Source organism: Taudactylus pleione, unplaced genomic scaffold (assembly GCF_031769625.1).
Source record: "Taudactylus pleione unplaced genomic scaffold, aTauple2 ptg000313l, whole genome shotgun sequence".
Classification (NCBI taxonomy): Eukaryota; Metazoa; Chordata; class Amphibia; order Anura; family Myobatrachidae; genus Taudactylus; species Taudactylus pleione.
This window is the reverse complement of record NW_028284714.1, coordinates 8,137,080-8,151,362: the sequence shown is the minus strand read 5'-3', so window position 1 is coordinate 8,151,362 and position 14,283 is coordinate 8,137,080. Positions and strand designations below refer to the sequence as shown.

At 42.4% G+C, this 14,283-nt stretch overlaps 1 protein-coding gene across 3 annotated transcripts in view; it reads left to right on the top strand.

The window, feature by feature from the left end:
* The first annotated feature begins 358 nt into the window (after nt 1–358).
* LOC148510712 (N-acetylneuraminylgalactosylglucosyl-glucoside beta-1,4-N- acetylgalactosaminyltransferase 2-like) overlaps nt 359–14,283 on the top strand; it is a 301,958-nt gene continuing 288,033 nt past the window's right edge. For all 3 annotated transcript variants that reach the window (XM_088442515.1, XM_088442514.1, XM_088442517.1), the window contains exon 1: nt 359–431. The gene's annotated coding sequence lies outside the window, so the exon portion shown is untranslated. The remainder of the gene's footprint in view (nt 432–14,283) is intronic.

Genomic DNA, 14,283 nt, shown 5'->3' with positions numbered 1-14,283 from the left:
TTTAACTGCTTAAAACAATAATCATGCATCTGAAATACTTGTACAGCAGCCAAATCCATGCTTAGTCTATATATGTATTTCTGCTCAATTCATTCAATTATCATGTTCATATAATGTATCCTCCTTTTTTCTATGATTCTATTAACCAATTAAAATGATTATTACATGTCAATAATATGTTATATGTGGGTTAAGATATACAAAATGTTAAATTTTTGGATGTTACTATAAATAATTGAAATATAAATGTGATCTTAAATGAATCACTCTTTGTGATATGTTAAGCTGTGCCAGTATCAGATTTCTTTGCTTGTTATTAAATGTCCCCGCCCTGAAAGGTGTGAGCTGTAAGCTTGTGAAACAGGTGAGTTTATTCCACATCACTTGGCAGAGTTAGTGCGATAAAGAAGTCACAGAGAACTTGCACAATAGTAAGTTTCTATTCTTAATTATGTTTTATTTTCATTTATTTTTGCTTTACATTTTTACACACTTGTTTACTTTTGTGGTTATATAAGCAAATACTTGGATTGCATATCTGACATAAGTCTATATCCACATTAGTGACCAGCCAAAGCTAGCTCTCTGAACTGACTTTTTAAATGAAATGGAAATGAGACTTGAAATGTAAAGTGAGTGAAATAAAAAGGATAATCTTATGCTAGGTACACACTAGACCACAGGTTCTCAAACTCTGTCCTCAGGACCCCAAACAGTGCATGTTTTCCAGGTCTCCTCACAGAATCACAAGTGAAATAATTAGCTCCACCTGTGGTTCTTTTAAAATGTGTCAGTGAGTAATGAAATCACCTGTGCACCTACTAGGTCAGGGATTCCCAACTACGGTCCTCAAGGCACACTAACAGTCCAGGTTTTATGGATAGCCATAGCACAAGTGACTTAATTAGTACTTCAGTTATTTTTATTTAACCATCTGTGCACAATCATGGATATAACTAAAACCATGACTGTTAGTGTGCCTTGAGGACCGAGGTTGGGAATCCTAGTAACTAGGTGATCTGGTAAATGTGATCTGTGTGGGGTCCTGAGGATCGAGTTTGAGAACCACTGCACTAGACAATATGTTGTCTGAGGGATCAGAGTGACATATCGAGAACATTGTCTAGTGTGTACTCGCTATGTTGCCAAAGATCAGCGTCGTCAGTGAAATCCTCCATTGGCCCTGCATGCAGGTCTGACGGGAGATATCAGGACCGAGTACAGTATGGCCCCCGCCACCACTTGCCAATGCCGGGTCACATCGCTAAAGACGTCATCTAATGTGTACCGGCCTTAAGAGTAGGGGTTTTGAACTCCAATCCAGAAGTATTTCCAACATGTCAAGTTTTCAGGATTTCTGTCTGTTGAAACAGGTGTGATAATTATTGTCTCCTCTTGGATTATCTGTGCAAGTCCAAATGAAATCACCACTGTCAATGGAACAGCATCTTGTCTCTATAAAGGTGCATACACACGTAAAGATTTTCTGTCCAACTAGTTGATTGGGTTGGACTGAAAATCTGGTAAGGTATGGGAGTAACTGATGATCAGCAATTTGCTCCTAAATTATTTATTTATTACCAGTTATTTATATAGCGCACACATATTCTGCAGCGCTTTACAGTGTATTTCCCCATTCACATCAGTCCATGCACCAGTGGAGTTACAATCTATGTTCCCTATCACATGTGCACACACATACACACTAGGGTTAATTTGTGTTAGGAGCCAATTAACCTACCAGTATATTTTTGGAGTGTGGGAGGAAACCGGAGAACCCGGAGGAAACCCATGCAAGCAAAGGGAGAATATACAAACTCCACACAGGTAGAGCCATGGTAGGAATCGAACCCATGACCTCAGCGCTGTGAGGCAGTAATGCTAATCATTACACATCTGTGCTGCCCGTAAATGCCAGAAAACAGATGAAAATGGTCGTTCAGACAAGTTTGTTAAATGTTTGATCTAACCAATTTGTTTAAAGTTTTGTCCATTTTCCTGCATTTGGAAGCAAATTGCTGATTGTCATTTGCTTTCGTATCTTACCAGAGTTTCATTCCAAGCAATCAACTAGTTGGATGGTTGGACAGAAAATCTTTACGTGTGTATGGATCTTTAAGGCACACATCCACTAGAAGACAGGTAAACAACTGCATGATTACGACATTGTAATCGTGCAGTCATTTGTCGGTCTGTGATGTGCCTACACTGAACGAGCAGTCGTTCAGTAAAGGCACATCAATCATCTGCAAACCTGTTGAACCTGACATTATCGTCAGGTTGAACAACATATTTGCCTGATGATAGATGTCTACACGACCAGCGGAAGCGAGCATCGCTGGTCATTTTAGACATTTTTTTTAACGATATGCAAACGATTTTCAAACGATTATTGAATGATAATGTTATCGCTCAATTTAATCATCTAGTGGATGTGTGCCTTTAGCTCTACTCGCTCCCAGCTTGCAGGATATGTTCCAAGATTACTAGGGACCCTACTATTAGAGTTGGAATGCATGTGATTATTTCCATTGGTCATTATAATTAATTGTGCATGCATTTTCACATTAGCAACATTTTTAATTTGCTGCATTCCATCTACAGAGCTCAACCATTTAAAGCGAATTACAGTTCAAGCAGCCAACACAAAATAGCATACGGAAATAGGACTTCTATTTTTAGGAGGCAGTAAGTTAGAATCATGAGATGAGAACTTAGGATCTGGTGTACTGTACGTTGCTTTTCTCTTATTCCATGCATAACGGCACTCTGTTGCTTCTGAGTGCTTTTACCAGAGCGAGAGAGTGAAAAAGAGATAAAATATGAGGTACAGGATAGAGTATGGGTCAACCTTTGTACATCTTGGCTTTTCATCGATCTGCCTTCAGAAATTGAAGGAGTGAAAGGCAACCTGTAGTCACTGCAAGAACAGGAGCCTCAGATCTGTCACGTCTGACAGCATTGGTACAGGTATCAGTCTCAAAATAGTATTGATCACTTATCTGAATCTTACACGTAATGCACAAATAACACTGTATATGTATAATAGATATATTCAATATATTTAATTATATAAAGTTCTGTATGATAAGATCAGTGTATATAATACTAAAAACAGATATATACACATTGATCTGATACAATGCATATAATACTGTATTAACAAATAATTCTGTATCACAATGCTCCTTTTTTGCTTAAAATCATGTGGACAATATAGTAAAACAATAGATGAATGCAAAGGGATACTTCATGTTGCAGACCACAAATCCCCATTATACTCAATAGTTACTGCCATAGGCAAATGCAGGGGGCATTCCATCTGCCTGGAAACCCCCCTCCCCAGCCCACACCATTACCACAATAGAAATAGTAATATGCATGTTCTTGGAGTGGTGCCCACATTTAAAATAAAAACATTGATCTCAGGCAGGATGGACCTACTGCCACACCTAATGGCATACTGTGATTGCTGGTCCTGTATATGCTGGAATTTTGACACACAATATACTTTGTATGACGAATATTAAAGCTGCTTAACTGCTAATTATGCCCTCCTCATGGACTGGCCACACTCACTCTAAAATCAAGCATTTGGAAACCCCCCTCTAGAAATCCTGCGTTTGCCACTGGCTGCGGTCTGATCCTATTGATCAAGCTCTGAAAAACATGCCACATTGCTTAACCCTGTCTTCAAAGGAATATGGAGGCATCTTGCAGAGGTGAATGCCTCCATATGCTTTTGAATGTGTACAAAGTAAGAAAAGGCAGTGAGGTGACAGCAGTAACCATCGCTTCAGTACCAAGTAAATAGCCAGGATAGCCTCTAATTGTAACTACTGTCCAAGCATACTGTATAAATTGCTGTGATACAGTGTTAATGAATGATAATTAATTGGGCCTATTTCCTAATAATAATTAGGCTCTATAATGACAAATAATTGCAATAGAGGGTGATGAGCCTAAAGAGGATGGTAAATCAGCTACCAGGGACAAGGAGGGTAGGAAATGAACTACAGATGAGTGAGAAAATTAATTACATGGGAGAAAGTAGTCAGAAAATGAAATAAAGTGGAGATGGAATTCTGATTCAGCCCTACTGGACAGTTCCCTGCAAGGCAGCGTGGAAGGCAAACTACATGTAGTAAACAAAGTGAAACAATAGTGCATGTTGCATCGCACAGGAATAGGAGGCTGGAGGCGGCCAGCGCATGTTAAGTGCCATAGCCTATCGTTGGAATAGTCATGCATGCTCTCCCTATATAGAAAGCCTACATTTGCCCCTGACATGACCTAGTGGGAGGATCAGAGGACAGGAGTTGAAAACCACTAACTTAGAACATAGAGAGTACGGTAGTTTACTTTCAGGGGTAAGATAATTAGGGTCCATTTAAAAAGAAAAGAGGGTCAATGCATTGCCTAGGTGATTTCCATATTTCCCAGATAATTACCATTAAGAAACTAACATTTCAATGTTCACACATTTTCATTGGGGTCACAATTCCTCATGAAACTGTGCAAACATTGAAACATGAGTTTCTCTCATGCTAAGTACTTATCTGAGACGGTGATCATTTCCTGAGTGCAGCTGCTGCTCCTACAATCTTGTTATTGTTCATTTTTATTGGATTGCAACAGGGAGATGACGTGCCGCGAATGCATATACATTTAGTGCCAGAGAGCTTGTTGTGTGTATGTTCTGCCTGGTGTTGCCAGGACTGTTATAGCTCTATTTCCACCTCTAACACACATACACACAAACACACACCCACACACCTACCTGTATTCCCCATATCTCACTTTCTCTTATCTCGTCCCCATCCACTTTCACCCTCCTCTCTTTTTCTGCCACCAGTCCTATGTCTGTCTCTCTTCCCCACCTTAGTTTCTCCCTCTCTACCCCATTTCCTTTTATCCCTTCTTTCTTCTCTCTCCCTTTTATTTCTCCTCTTCTGCCCCTCCTCTATTCTATCTCTTCTGTACAATGGGGTCTCTGCTTACTGTATTCTAATGTTTCTACAAAAATAAAGATTAATTATGTGATTACTAGAGCATTCGAAAGTGGCTGGATTGATAGACTCACTTGTGAATTTTTGACAAGGGACTTACCAATTTGCTGATAATACACACATGACCTAATAACATAATTCTATGGTGTCACCACTGGAAGCAACCAATCAGTTCCTCTTGTGGCTCACTTTTACAACCTATTGCCCAATTGTTTTGATTATTATCTACAAACTTGTGTAAAACAAATTCCTAGTTTCTTGTGGAGATTCAGATGATTTTCTTAGGAGTTTGGGTGATCATTTCTCTGATCACTCTTTTTGTCAATGTATCTTAAATCCCTGCAGAATATGAAGGGAATCTCTACTCCATGGTATGTGGGTTGTTCAGAATGAAAGCTCACACACTGGCCCACCAACTAAGTTTTTGACTGAACTGTTATCCTCTGTACAGGAAAGTAACAATATTCCATATACATAGGGTTAATATTAGGGCAGCACAAATGATGTAATGGTTAGCATTACAGCCTCACAGCACTGAGGTAGTGGGTTCGATACCCAATACAGCCCTAACTGTGTGGAGTTTGTATATTCTCTCTGTGCTTGCGTGGGTTTCCTCCAGGTGCTCCGGTTTCCTCCCACATTTCAAAAATATACTGGTAGGTTAATTGGCTCCTAACAAAATTACCCCTAGTGTGTATGTGTGTGTGCATGTGGTAGGGAATATAGATTGTAAGCTCCACTGGGAAAGGGACTCTGTAAAGTGCTGCAGAATATGTGTGCGCTATATAAATAACTGGTAATAAAGAAAATAAATAGATTAGGGATGTGCTCTGATCCCCCGTGTTTTGGTTTTGGATCTGTGGGTCTCATTCAGACCCGCTCGTGAGCGCGGGACATTCGCAAGCAGGTCGATGGTACCCAAATGCGCATGCGCATGACGGAGGCTGCTCCGTCGTGCGCATGTGCGAGACCCGGCGAGCGACGGGGAAGCCGTCGCTCAGGGTCTCGCACCAAAGGGGGCGTGCTGTCGATGGTGATTGACAGCACGCCCCCTTTGGTGGGCGTGCCGGGGGCGTGGCTGCCCAGACGGAGGCGTTCCCATGGGAACGCCTACCGTTTGGGTCCGGCCCCACTGACATCACTAGTGATGTCAGTGGGAGTGATTTTGGCTCTGATAGAGCCAAAATCACTCCAGGGCTTGCGGCAACGAGACCCTACTGCAAGGGTCTCGTCGCATGCCCGATGGTCGAGATGGTCTAGACCACCGCAACCATCATCATGGACGCTAGCATAAGCTGTGGGTGGTCACCCACAGCTATGCGAGTGGCCAGGAGGCCGCACAAATTTAAGGTAGGCCGGCCCTGATTCAGAGCGAGCGCTCTGGTCAGAGCGTCCGGCTCTGAATCAGGCCCTGTGTCTCCTATGTGCTATGGATCTGGATTGGTTTTGCAAGAACCGCTCTTGCCTGTTTTGGTGTTGGATCTGTATTTCTTTTCAAAAATTTATAAAACTGCTAAAATCACACATAATTTATTTTTTTTGTTCCTATAGTATTATTAACCCCAATAACATGCGGTTAATAATACTAACATGGTCAATTGTGACCACCTCACAGCTCACAATATTGTTTTCATCCAGTTTAGGCCCAACATTTGCACCAAGCTAGCTGGCTGACTAAGCAAAGCGACAGCAGTGGACGGCACAAACACGAGGCGGTTCAACTTCCAAAATGGCACATAAGGAAACAAATGTTTTTATTATTCATGAGGCCTGAGGGAGTTGGAAGAGGGGAGAGCATGGTTGAAAAATATATTTCCCATTTTTTGCCCACAAAATCAACTTGGTGGTTCAGAATATTTTTTTAAAAATGAAAGGAACATGCAGGAGATGCTGTCTGTGGCCATAAACATTTCTGGACATTTTTGGCATTCAGCAACCGCATGTCAAAGATTGCAGCAGCAGTGGTGGTTCAACTTCCAACATGATACATCAGGAAATACATGTTTTTATTATTCAAGAGGCCTGAGGGAGTTGGATTATGTATGTAGTTGAAAGCAGGGAAAGGAAGATTTGATTAGTAGTCAATTTAATAAAATTTTTTTATTCCAAAGTAAATTTATGAGGGAGGAGGAGAGGCATTTATAAAAAATATTTAAATCATTCGCATAAGTCATTGCTCCCGAATAATCCTTGAGCACTATGCTTGCTGCTGCTGGGAGTGGATTTTCATCCCAGAAGGGGACCAGGAAGATAACTAGTAGTACTTTAAAAAACAATTGACTGTTAAACAATGCTTTGCTTTCATACTTGCCCCCCATTGCAATCAACCAGTTGCATAGCAGATCACTGACGCCATAACATCTATACTGGTATTAGATGTGCGTCCAATATCCACCAATAATGCAGTGGATTTTAGACAGTTAATTGAGGTCCTGTGTCCCCACTACCAAATCCCATCTAGATTCCACTTCACTAGAAAAGCAATTCCCAACCTGTACAAGGACATTAAAAAAAACTTAATTAGTGGCTTCCAAAATGCTGTTGTAGCCACTGTCCACTTAACCACAGATATGTGTACAAGCTGATCAGAGCAAACACAAGATTTAAGGCTTAAGTCATACATTGTATCTTTCTTCCTAATGGACACAGGGGCTGATTCAGACCCGCTCGCAAGCGGGTCAATGGTGGCCCTGTGTGCATGCGTGAGCCCCATAGCGAGTGAAACCTTCACTCGCTCCGGAGCTCGCAGCAAAACAGGGCAGCTGATGATGTTGATCGACAGCTCGCCCCATTTTGTAGGCGGGTAGGGAGGGTGGCTGAACAAATGGAGGCGTTCCCGAAGGAATGCCTGCTGTACGTGGGCGTCCCTACTGACATCACTCGTGATGTCAGTAGTGGACTTCTGGCTCTATTAGAGCTGGAAGTCCACTCGGCATTTGTGAGTGCTGTGACCCTACCTTAGGGTCTCCTCGCAATGCCGATGGTCACGATAATCATGACCATCTCCTGCCCGCTTGCACTAGCTGTGGGTGGGCACCTACAGCTTAGCGAGTGGACAGAAAAAAAAAAATGAAATACTCCCCGCCCTGATTCAGAGCGTGAGCTCGCAAATACCGAGCGGCTCTGAATCAGGCCCACAGATTTGAAGAGATGCAAAGAGCTGTTGTTAAGCAAATTTCAGCTCAAGTGGCATGTGATGCAGCAATGGCTTCTCCTTCAGTTTCTCCAGCAAGTGCATCTGCTGAGAAAAACTAAACTTTCCCAAAAGACCCCCAGGTGATGCAGATGAGTCAACACAACCAAGTTATGACATTTGGTTGAGTCTAAAGGAATTGCCTACAATTATTGAAACCTCTACCATGACTCCATCTGATATGGTCACCATTCAAAGAATGGTTGATGACTATTTAACATTTTTTAATGATAGCATCCAAATAGGCATGTCAGACAGTACTATTACCTACTGGTAGGAAAAAAAGGCAATTTGGAAGCCCTTGCACAAACTGGCTTTGCTTTACTTGAGCTGCTCACCCTCCAGTGTGTACTCAGAAAGAGTTTTCAGCACATCCAGGAACCTTGTCAATGATCGGAGTAGGATACTACTTCCTCAAAGTGTGCAAAAGAATATGTACATCAAAATTAATTACAAATTTTATGCCAATTACATCCAAAAATTACTGAGGCATTAGTAATGGTGGATTCCAGCGGGGACTAATTAATATTGTGTAAAGATGATGTACACACTGATGGGGGTGAGGAATTGCATGATGATGGCGACAACATCTTGCCTCTGTAAAGCAACTTTGTGCATATAGAGATCATTGCCAGCAATGTCAGCTGACAATTGGTAGCTTGTTTTGAAGGTGCCAAAACAAGCCAATCGCTTCATGATTGATATTGTTGGTGAAGGTATTGGTGGTGAAGATGGCAGGTGCTTTGATCTAGGGAAGGCAGCTAGCTGAAGCTGCACTGCTTGTTTGTACTTTTTAGCCAAAGTTTCTGAATTTTAAAAAACTTTTTGGATGGATGCGCTGCAGATGATGTAACAAGGATAGATTCCTAGATGGTTAAGGTTTCTACCTCTACTTACTCTGGCTTTACAAAGGGTACAGATGGCCTTGACAATTGTCCAGATTTGGGTAGAAATAATTCAACACAGGCATGACAATGGGCTTTTCCTTATCATGGGCAGCAACTGTTTCGTCCACTGGTGCCTCATTTACACAATCAACATCCTCATCAACATCCTTATTAGCGTCAGCTACACAAATATCCTGCTCATCCTGGTGCACTTCCACAGAAGCATCCTCAATTTCTATGTTGGCATGTTCCCTTGTGCTTTCATCATGGGAGGCAGAACCATCAGTCATAAATAAAAGCCAAGGCCTTAGCCTTTCCTTGCCACTTCGTGTGGTGAAAGGCATATTGCCAATTTTATGTCTTTCTGCAGTTAACTTTCCCTTTAATGTTTTTTTCTTTACCACTGTAAAAGATTGGTTCTTGATTTTAGATGCCCTGACTTAAGCCCTGTATGCTCTTGGGCATCGGCTTTAGTAGATGATGTAGATGGACTAGTATTGTCATGACTGGTGGCACTGGCAGCAGCTCCAGCACTAGTACTTGGTTCCTGCTCTTCTCTCAACTGATCGTTCTCCATATCAACAAACACAAATGAAGTGGGGTACAGCACACACGTAATTTGTACCAATTTTAAATACTACACTGCGGTATCAATGACCTACAGTGTCACAAAAAATTTTTTATGAATAAAAAAAGAATAACACACTGTGCTGCCACGTATATGTGTATGTATGTGTGTGTGTGTATATATATATATATATATATATATATATATATATATATATATACACATTTTTTTTTTTTTTTTTGGGTAGCACTTGACTGTTTCTTGACTCTGCATAGGCCATGTATCCTTTGGCCATACTTTTTATCCTTATGTTGATTTTATTCTTTTATACGGTTTATGTTTTAAGAGATATTATTAATGTATGTCTATACACACATGCTTGTAAATCTCTCTTATCAGGTTTTATTTTCACTGTGTTTTACACTCAGGTATACCTATTTCTATTTATATTTGCCTACATTATAGTTATATGCAGTTTGTGACACCAACAAAATGGTTGCCATCTGGGATGAAGGATTTTAAGAGTTAAATCATCCCCTTTGCAATATTTACTTATAGTGACATTTGTTTAGTATGGATTGTGTTGGCTAGCCCTCTTTTATTTATGTATGTATTTTTCTATGTATATAATGCATTTTTTCTGTCGAAACATGGACAATTTTATAACCTCTAAGTCACCAAGACTACCAAGAAGATGGCCGCTGCTATAAAACTATGGGCCTGATTGAGGCCCTCTCTCAAGCAGCCGAACGCTCGTACGTGGCCGATGTTGTGCAATTGCATATGCGTATGCATTGCAGTGCGCAAACTAGTTTGAGCGATTGGGAAGCGCTCGCTCGCCAAGCAAAGACAGCCCACTGGAATGAGTGACAGGAGAGGCCATTTGTGGGTAGTAACAGGGGCAGGCCAGTAGTAACGGGGGAGTGGAGTTGCGAACGCAGGTTTGCCAAAGTATTTCAACACCGTTTCAGAGGCATGCATAATTATCAGGCAGCGTCATAGTACAAGTCACCTGGTTGGATTATACACTGAAGTGCTCGCAGTGCTTGCGGTAGGGTACAGTCAACCGCAAGTGCTGCAGTCAGATCCGATGGAACCCGAAGTACCGATGGTTGTATATTCTTCCTGGAGATGACGTTTGCTAGTTAACGGCTAAAGACAGGCTGGTGGGCGTCTATAAACACAGTGATCGCTCACCAAGACATAGTGGGCGTGCTTTTGTCTTGCCGTGCAATCGCCTGCCTTGACGTCACTTAGCTGAATTTCCATACGCTGGGAGCGAGTGGCCGCATCTAGTGTGAGGGTCTGAATTAGGCCCTATATCTTATCTAGGGATGAACGGTTCGGATTCTGTGGAATCCGAACTGCTCCGAACACAGGGGATCCGTGTCCACCCGAGCTGCTGCTTGGGTGTTCCCACCTGACTCGGATCCCACTTCGAAGCCGAATGTCATCCTCACGACATCGGATTCTCACAAGAGTTCGTCATTTAGCCCCGCCCCCTCACGGACCTGCGTTTATGTAAAGGGGTGGGGCCTAATGCTGTCTATCACCTGGCCCCGCCCCCAAAGAGGAGAGCAGCAGGTCCCCTCCTGCTGCTTTTGGAAAGCTGCCCAGGAATGTCGGTAAGCATGGCCGTGACTCTTCTGGCCGAAGCCCACTGTGTATACAAGAACTTTGACTCCTTGGGCTATTGCTCACTGCGTGTTCATAGCACATAAGTACTGTGACAAGTTAACACAACAAAAGTAAAAAAAAAAAGTTTAAAAAAGTAAATTTTTAATAAAAGTAATTAAAAACCTTGTGTTGTACCCCACTGTGTACTGTGGAGCTCATTCAGACCCGTTCGCAAATTGCAGCTGCTCGCTCCCAGCGTATTTAAATTTTGCAAAGTGACGTCAAGGCAGCCGCTCGCTCGGCAAGGCATAAGCACGCCCACTATGTCTTGGCGAGCATTCACTTTGTCAATGTAGATGCCCATTAGCGTGTATTTAGACGCCCACTAGCGCACGTCATCTCCAGGAAGTGTCTTAAAACATTGGCACATCGAGGACCATAGGAAGCAATTGCAGCGCTTGTGGTTGACTCTACCCTCTTGCAAGCACTGCGAGCAGTTCAGGCTCTAAAACAACCAAGTTACGTGTTCAATGGTGCTACTTTGCTAATTATGTACACCCATTAAACTACGTTCTGATGGTCAGACACGCCTACGTTCAAACATCCACTCCCCCATTCACAAGCACATTCCCCTGTTACCACCCACAAATGGCACATTCTGTCACTCAAAGTAGCAGGCAGTATGTGTACTACGAGCGCACGATCCCCATCGCTAAGACTGGCTTGTGCACGTGCATTGCGAATTATACACATGTGCAGACGGATGACTATCGGTCAGTGTGAGCGGCCGCAGCTTAGTGAGCAGGTCTGAATCAGGTCCTGTATACAAGTACAGTGACTGCAGGCAGTAGCCCACTGTGTATACAAGCACCGTAGCTCCTTGGGCCTTGGCCCTCTGTGTTTACAAGCACCATGACTCCTTGGGTTGTAGCCCTCTGTGTAATTGTATATGAGCACTGTGACTCCATGGGCCGTAGCCCTCTGTGTAACTGTATGCAAGCACTGTGACTCCTTGGGCCGTAGCCCACTGTGTATACAAGCGCTGTGACTCCTTGGGCCATAGCCCTCTGTGTATACAAGCACCATAACTCCTTGGGCCTTAGCCCTCTGTGTATACAAGCACTGTGACTCTTCATTTCTGCAACTGCTTTGTGTGGCAATGTTTCATAAATGTGCTTGAAACTGCGGTGTCTGTTGTGCTGCTCTGTAAATGACTGGAAATTTAATGTTATTGAGGTTAATAGTACTCTAGAAACAAAAAAGAGCCCAAATTATGTGATTTTAGCTTTTTTTTTTAAAATTTTTGTGGAAAATCCAAATCCAAAATTGGTCACTCAGGTTTTTACAAATCCAAATCCAAAGCGGGGGGACGAATCAGAGCCAAATCCAGCAAAAATGGTCCAATAATATGGCCGCCAACACGGAAGTATATCCTGTCCCCACCACTTCCCCTCCTGAAGTATAAGCGTGTTCTGTGTGTAATCACCCAGCCCTTCTATACACGAGCTAGCGAAAACGATCGGGAGGGTTGTGAGGGAACACCCGGTTGGGACTTTGTACATTAGTATGGCTTTGTGCCGCTGGGAACTGTAGCTGATGTCATCGGTGATGTGCAACAAGATGGTCACCAGGCACTGCGCAGATGTCGTTTTCAGCACCAGGTGCATTTGGGAACTGTCACCACTTACGGAGGGTATAAAAGAAGCACTCCAGTACTATGGCATCACCCCTGATGCAGTCCTGAAGGACGAAACACATTGGAACCGCTGACCTAACCTCTCCACATGGTGGACTGCTGCTACCTGCAAGATTTTGACGATTTCATTAAAAGATGAGTATTTTTGTTCTTTTTTCTATGTTTTTTATACCCCTGTGTTGTGTATCTAATAAAAACCTGAAAATGTACTGAAGAGAGATCCTGCAGAAAACATCCAGGAATAAATTACTACACTACACTTTTAGCATTATCTGGTACGCAGCAATATTGTCTACTACTATATCAATCGTGAGAAAGAAAGTACTACACTATATTGTTGTTGTTTCCTCTCATGGGCCTATATTGAGCCCATTTAAAGTTTTTTTTCATCTGATGAGTTAGAGGTGTTCCGGCTGATGGTACCAAGATCCTTTTTTTTCCGCCAAATAGAAACACATTTTGGAATTTAGATAAGCCTTTGAAACACGTTTATTTGATACACGCAATTTATGTTGGGCACTAAAACCATTTATGTAAAATACTACACTGTTAGGCGCATGTCTTTTTAACTTTCATTCACACATAGTATATATATATATATATTAGTGTATGTGTATGTATGTGTGTGTATTAGGGGTGTGCACCGGCCAGTTTTTCGTGTTTTTGTTTTGGATATGGATCTTTCTTCGTGTTTTGGATCTGGATTGGTTTTGCCAAAACCACCCTTCCGTGTCTTGGGTTCTGGGTTTTGTGTTTTGGATCTGTATTTTTTTGAAAAAAAGCATCACAGAATTTGTGGGTTTTTCTGCTCCTATGCAATTATTAACCTCAATAACCTTCATTTCCACTCATTTCCAGTCTATTCTGAACACCTCACACCTCACAATATTGTTTTTATGGCCAAAAGATTGCACCGAGGTAGCTGGATGACTATGCTAAGCGACACGAGTTGGCGGCACAAACACGTGGCCCATCTAGGAGTGACACTGCAGTGGCAGACAGGATGGCAGTTTGAAAAACTAGGCCCCAAACAGTACATACTGCAAAGAAAAAAAAAGAGGTGCAAGATGGAATTGTCCTTGGGCCCTCCCAGCCACCCTTATGTTGTATAAATAGGACATGCACACTTTAACAAACCAATCATTTCAGCGCCAGGGTCTGCCACATGACTGTGGCTGAAATGATTGGTTCGTTTGGGCCCCCACAAAACAAGCTGGCAATTAATGTGTCCCTGCACAAACTGGCTCTACGGAGGCAAGATGTCGTCTTCATCCTCCTCATCCACCGATTCCTTGGATAAAACAGGAAAAAGG